Source organism: Haliotis rubra, unplaced genomic scaffold, assembly GCF_003918875.1.
Source record: "Haliotis rubra isolate DU_JTF1 unplaced genomic scaffold, ASM391887v1 Scf125, whole genome shotgun sequence".
In the NCBI taxonomy this organism is placed as follows: Eukaryota; Metazoa; Mollusca; class Gastropoda; order Lepetellida; family Haliotidae; genus Haliotis; species Haliotis rubra.
Window position 1 is genome coordinate 1,542,629 of NW_025765170.1, and position 7,850 is coordinate 1,550,478.

Genomic DNA, 7,850 nt, shown 5'->3' on the forward strand with positions numbered 1-7,850 from the left:
AAGCAACTGTTATGAAATGCATTTATCATTGCCAGAGTTTTTATCCTTTCCGTAAAATTATTACAGTAGTGTGTATTCATGTGACAGATTGCAGCACTTAAAATTTCTGACAGAACATTTTGTCACCAGTATGAGCTCATCTGGTTTTTATGACAGCTTGGCTTTTTAGTAGATCTCTGTAACCACCAGGAAGCCAGTATTTGATATTCTAGACCGAAACTTGTTTCCATACAGGATATTTAAAGGCACAATGTCACACATTTTCAACAATGTTTTGGCCTATATTACATATATTGGGGCATATGTACTCACTTTAGCTTTCTGTTGATGCAATAAAAGACTTATTATCCCTTATGACTTGCCTGAAATTGATAATTGAAACATCGAGGCGAACAGCTTCCAAACAGAGAATAATTGCCATATATGGAATGTAAATTACTCCGTGCATCGAAAATTATCGTATACAGTGTTGTGGGTATTTGCCGAACTGGTTTCAATCCCAAGTTGTGTTATATGATATTCGTAAAGATCGTTCCAAGGGACGTTTTATCGGGTTCGCTAGTAATAATATTCAGCCAGAAGAGGGCAACGTTGCATTAATTCATTCGAATTTTTAAATTAAATATTGTAATCTAAATACGTAAGAGGAAGTTGATTTTAGAGTATTATAACAAGGACATCAGATCAGCTAAAGTGATTTCAAGTAGAACAGGCATCCCTTCGTCCACTGTTTATCGTGTTTTGAAAAATATTGCAAATGGATATGGCATTGAGCACCAGGGAGGCGCAGGTAGGCCCAGAGCATTGACTGTCGGTGACAGGAGGCGGCTTGGTATTCTTGTTTCTAAAAACAAACGAAGGAGTTTAGAAAACTTAAGGCTGGATATGATTGATAGAGGAACTGTGGCTGTCTGTAAGGAGACAAGTAGAACTGAGCTGCATGCAATGGGTTGGCAGAAAAGTCGAGGAATTCCATCACCGATCATGAAACCTGAACAAAAGGAGCGAAGGTTGAACTGGTGCTTACAGCATAGGAATTTTAACTGGGACAATGTGATTTTCTCAGATGAAAGTTCTGTGTGGCTGTTTCCTAATACACTGAAATTCTGGACCAAACAAACTGAAAACCTTTGTATCAGCGCCCAAAGTACAGTCCGAAATGTAACGTGTGGGGTGGCATATCTGTGTTAGGGGCAACGCCCCTCTGTGTTTTTGAAGGGAATACGAACAGTGAGCGGTACATAGATATTTTATCGAGGACATTTACTTCCATCTGCTCACGTGTTCTAAGGCAATGTTTGGATTTTCCAGCAGGACAACGACTCAAAACATCGTTCAAAGCATTCACAGGCCTGGTTTCAGACACAAAATATGACATTATTAGATTGGCCAAGCTATAGCCATGACCTAAATCCAATAGAAAATGTTTGGGGACTTATGAAGGAAAGAGTCAATAAGAAAAATCAGACAAATATTGCTGAAATGAAAGAAGAGGTGGTCCGATATTGGGACAGCATGGACCACGACTTTCTAACTTCTTTGATCAGTAGTATGCCCCGCCAGCATTGAAGCCTGCATTGCTGCCCATGGTGACTTGACAAAATACTAACTGTTCACCTGTCTTTGAATCTGGAGTTATGTTCTGCTAATATTCACATTTAATACGTGAGTAATGAATGAATTTTTTTAAAAATTACAATCTTAAATTCTCAATAATTTCTGGTTGTACTGTATATGGTAGCTTCCCTGGGGGCTGATAGTATTATTGAGAGAAATGCATTATTTATTTTTAGAGAAGTGTGGTGTAAATTTGTGCCTTTAAGTTGCTAATTCAAAATACATGTATATATTTGTTTCCTTGAAAAAGATGAACAATGTAATGTTTTATAAAACACACAACTTTGTTCCATTCAACAGGACTAGGAACAACTTTTAGTGAGATAAATTATTCTTGATAAATTCTGGCCTCCCAACAGATAGTGGTCAGTTCTAACAATCCTGTTTAAAGTTTGGGGATGAATATGTAAAGAATCAGTTACCATGAACTTGATATTTGGTGGTAATGAAGACTAACGCTGAATATATATAAGTTTGATAAAAAAACAAATAATTCCATTTAAATTGAAAAGAAGCCCCAGTGAGATGGGAGATTCTCACTAATTGGCTACTTGTGGGTGATTATCAATAAAAAAATGACTTATACAACCACTAGATAAAAGACTAAATACAGAAACATTAAATCACCCATAAACCTGAGGAAATCTAGACTTGCTTCATTTAGGGCTTCATCATTGCAGAGAGGTGAGGTGAGGTGAAATTGGGTTTAACGTCGTGCTTGAGAATCTTTCGCTCATATGACAACGTGCATGCGTGTGTATGTGTATGTGCGGCTGCTTGTACTAGCCCAGACTGAAGCTGGTTTTGTAGTGCTAGCTCACGGAGATACCATGTCGCAGTGAAGCATGAATACCCCACTCAGACACATTATACTGACTCCGAGCCGACCAGTCCTTGTTGAACCTATTAATGCCGAGCGCCAGGCAGGAACCAACAAGTACCATAATTTAACGTCTTTTGGTATGACGCGGCCGGGGATCGAACCCGCGACATTTTATTCAGTATCAAGGTATATGCGGATATTTACTACTGATTGAGGTGAATACAATGTTAACAACAAGTTCTTAGAATATATATCGCTTCTTTATTAAATATGAAAATTCTTTCGAAAGGTTAATACTAATTTTGGCAAAAATATTAATTGTGCTAAATTAGGGTTGGCATCTCTGCCTTGAGTAAAAGAGCCACTTTAATGGCCACACCACCCAGGAATCTAAAGCATGGTGATAGTTTACAAAGTCATGGTTATTATAAAAAACAGGGGTGGTGGGGTAGCCTAGTGGTTAAAGTGTTCGCTCGTCACACCAAAGACTCGGGTTTGCTTCCCCACATGGGTACAATGTGTGAAGTCCATCGAACCCAGGTCTTTGGCACTTTAACCACTAGGCTACCCCACCGCCCCCTGGTCTGAGTATAAGATTCAACTAGGCAATTGTATTTCAAGTTTCAGGGAAATCAGATTTAGAGATGTTGAAATCTGGTGGTTTTTTAACATTTCACCATGTCATCATGTCTTTGTCATCATACTGAATTGTTTTAGAAAGCTGACTGCTGACTAGTTCAAAAATCCACACTTTGTATATTTAGAGTGAATAAGTCTGGTTCTATGCCACTTTTAGCAATATTCCATCAATATCATGGCATCGGACACCAGAAATGAGCTTCACACATTGGACCCATGTGGGGAATCAAACCCAAGTCTTCACCATGATAAGCAAACACCTTAACAATTAGGCTATCTTACTGCCCTTGTTCTCTCAGATCGATTGGTCCAAGTTTGCTCATGGTACACCCAATGGGACCTTCTTCGGAGGTGTCAAAATATATTCACACACATACAGATGTATCATATCAGTGAAAAAAAGCTTATCATTACAAATTTCAAAAATATTCATCATATCTGATATTCTCATATGATATATCACACATCTACTCTGGGTTAAGTCTATTGTTTCAGCACGTCATTATTCTTCAAAACAGCACCACACTTGCAATTCTGATGAGAAGCTAGTGAGATTCAGTTCACATTTTGCATTTTGCATTGTTTTATTTGTTCCGGGTCTGCCCCTTCAACGTGTGAGACGTGCCTGATGCCAAGAACACTGAAGTTCCATGTCACTCTTGTGGGGGCACCTGTTCCCACTGTACAATAGGCTCCAGTGTAATATTCATAAACACTGTTTCCCTGAATACAATAGAGCTTTGTTAAAAAGACTGACAGAATTTGGTTTTACGCTTCTTTTAGCAATATTCCAGCAACATCACGGCGGGGACACCAGAAATGGGCTTCACAAATTGTACCCATGTAGGGGATTCAAACCCGGTCTTTGGCGTGACGAGCCAACGCTTTAACCACTAGGCTACCCCACCGCCTTTTTTAAAAAGAACCACACAATATATTGCATGTTCATTTGCAGCTTTGACACATGCATGTTGCTTTAATTAATTCCATTTCAATTTACCGAAAATTTGAAAACAGGGAATATATATATATATACATCACTATGTGTGATGTTGACGGAGATATTAAAAACAATCTCTAATAGACTTTGCATGGGTTTTGCATTAATATATGCCTTGACCCCATTTTACTTTAATGTGCAAAATTTGATATTATTATAGATATTTTCTAGGGCTGTGCAATATAACCGGTTTACCGGTATTTGCCGGTTCAGACATAACAACGATACGTATTGCGGTACGCCGATCGAAAACCGGTATTTTGACTTGCATTCGGAAAACTTCGTAACACTCGGAAATCTTCGGATATTTCCTTGTTTCATTTGTGCAATAACCACCCCTAATATGTTCTGATAAAAAGCATTATTTATACCAGCTTAAATGCATGAATGATCAGTTCATTCTCCATGTTAAACCAAGACCAGCTAAAGCCTGTAACATGTTCAGCTTATTGTTTATACTGTAACACAAGATCAACTCTAGCCAATAGTGGGATGGGTTCATTCTCAACACTGCTCCAAGCTCAAACTCATAGGGGCGGTGGGGTAGCCTTGTGGTTAAAGCGTACGCTTGTTGCGCCTAAGACCCGGGTTCAATCCCCCACATGGGTGAAATGTGTGAAGAACATTCAGCGTAATATTGCTGGAATATTGCTCAAAGTGGCGTAAAACCAAACTCACTCACTCACTCAAAGCTCAGGGTCAGCCCATTCTTAATATCAGATATGAGTACAGATTTTCCCATAATAAATCCAGATGAAACATCGATAAAAAATATCCCTAATTTTTTACAACCAACATCCAGAGCGCAAACTGTGCAGCTACACTTACAAGAGCTGGGACAATTACCATCCTCACTTATTGCAATGTTTTTATAGAAATGTTCAGTGGATCTCAGATAAGGTCCGGAAATGGCCTTATCTCATTGACTGTCAGTGCCACTTGTTGCCATGGAAATGGACAAAATCAAACTTTCAAACTTCTGTTATTGACAGAAGGCACCCCATTCACATCAGAGGTAGCCACGGTTATCATCAGCTGAGTCCTGGAACATGATGGTTCTCGTATTGTATTTAGTGATCTGCATTTGGAAATTGATATAGTATTTTTAAAAGTTTTCAAAATTAGTGCTGTCAAAATCCTAAGTGATAGATCGTCCATTTGCTGTTAACATCTCCTATCAGAAAATCATATGGCTTGTGCACGATGTAAATAGCACGTCAAGTAGGTGAAAAAAAACATGTGACGTCATTGAGTCATGTTTGCACTCGGAAGTTTCAAAGTGATTGAAACAGACTTTCACTTCACAGACTTCCCTATTGAACATTTGAACTAAATGTTATCAACCGTATCAGGATGTAGTTACCATATTATAACTACCCTTATATTTGTTTGTATTTTATGACCATGTATGTCTTATCGGAGTGGAAACTGATGATGCCAGTAGTTATAAACAGTCTGCCTTGATTCTCCAGAGTACATTATATCTCCACTGTATTATGATACATACTCAGGACCAACCTGTCACTGCTGCTTCATGTATGAACTTACTTCCCCGGCACCATTTCTCCTATCTCAAACTCCTACCTCAACTTCCTACCATCCTATCTCAAACTCCTACCTCAACTTCCTACCATCCTTTCTCAAACTCCTAACTCAACTTCCTAAACGCCATCCTATCTCAAACTCCTACCTCAACTTCCTACCATCCTATCTCAAACGCCTACCTCAACTTCCTACTATCCTATCTCAAACTCCTACCTCAACTTCCTACCATCCCATTCTCAAACCTACCATCCTATCTCAAACTCCTACCTCAACTCCTTCATCTCAAACTCTTACCTCAACTTCCTACCATCCTATCTCAAACTCCTACCTCAACTTCCTATCATCCTATTTCAAACTCCTACCTCAACTTACTATCATCCTATTTCAAACTCCTACCTCAACTTCCTACCATCCTATCTCAAACTCCTACCTCAACTTCCTATCTCAAACCCGTATGTCAAACTCTGGCCTCCAGCTTCTTATGATTACACAATGCCATTTAGAAAGTCGTCAAATGTAACATGTGTTATATTTGGGATTACACTTTCTTAACATGTGTTATATTTGGGATTACACTTTCTTAACATGTGTTATATTTGGGATTACACTACAAATTCTAGTACTTTTTGAGTTGAGCCCCATCCAGGATTCAACTCACACACCTCAGCTAAGTGGAAGTGGAAGTCATGCGGTAGCTGAGAGGGTTAGGCGGCTGACTTTGTGTGCTGGCGATTAGGTGGCTGACTCTGAGGGTGTGAGTTTGAATCCCGGATGGGGCTCAACTCAAAAAGTACTAGAATTTGTACTTTACTAAGAAAGTGTAAACCCAAATATAACACATGTTACTTCCAGCTTATACTTCCAGCAATAATCACAAGATCCTGTCTAATTAGCTTCTTATTATCTCATACTCTTTTCTCGAGCTTCTTTCTCTCTATCTAAAAAATCACATCTTAAGTTCCTGTCACAAATTCCTAAATCTGTAAGTACTATTTCAAGCAAGGATAGGTGAAGAACCTGTGCCAGTACTTTAGATTGACATTACAGCATGGGTACAAGAACAAATGGTTTGGCTTTGCCTTGTCCTGTATCTATCACTGAGCCTGGAACAGGAGTGTCAAATTCCAATATCTCAAAACTAATTCATGGTCCCAATCATCCAAAATATATTGATAGGTCATGAAATAGGTCGAAACCCTACAGTCAATGTTTTATCAATTATCATCACCTTACAACTAATACTTCTGTTTCTATTTCTGTTTAAGTAAATGTGATATACCTAACATGAACAATATAGTACATTTACTTTCTATGGCAGCATGGTTGATCAGACAGTAATAATTCAGGTTGTTTGCGTCAAACCCATCAGTTTATTTCTCCAGCACTCAGGGTTTTTTAAAGTAAAATGTTATATTACTGTGATTAACAAAAATTGATATTGACAATGATGTACATTTCATCATTGATTTACAAATGTCAAAAAGCTATTATCCTATTAGATGAATCTGTTGACTGTGGTCTTCATTCAGTATTTTGCCAATGTCTTCATATTGACAAAACACTCAGCTCATCTGTGGTTAACATGTCTGGCTTCGATACCATCTGCTACAGCAAGCGGGTTGGGCGTTTACTAAGTCATTTAGAAACCATCCCCTATAAACTGGGGCTGTTAATGTGTTTGTTTAATTAACAGTACTGCTGATGTCTGCTTTTAGCCTGTGTATATACCACGTGCTTGTTTGATGTCATACCTGTGCTAAGCCATGTTTTCTGTAGCAAGGAATCATGGTTTTGACGTACCGTAAATCCTCTAATACAAGTCTGGTTTTTGCCATGCCCTTGTTTGTCTAAGAGTCCATGAACAATATAATACAATAGCCCTTATTGTAATGCTAATTCTACAGCCACAAATGAAGCAAGTCTAACAGGTTCAAGAAATGTCAACCTCTTTGAGGTTTATTCTTTGACTGGGTCTAACTTCAGTCCTTTATAGTCTTCAATGACTAAGCAGGAGAAAATGGTATTTACTGTTTACTAAGTGTTATGAGGTGATTTCAAATTAAACATTAACCCAGAAATTGGTGAGAGTGAGTTTCGTTTAGTCTGTCTCACAGTCCCTGAACCATATTATTTTCCCTACAACCTTGACCTCCCTGCAGTGCTAAAGCCCTAAATGAAGCAAGTCTAGATTTCTCATACTGGATTGTGATTGGTTAATCAAAGTCA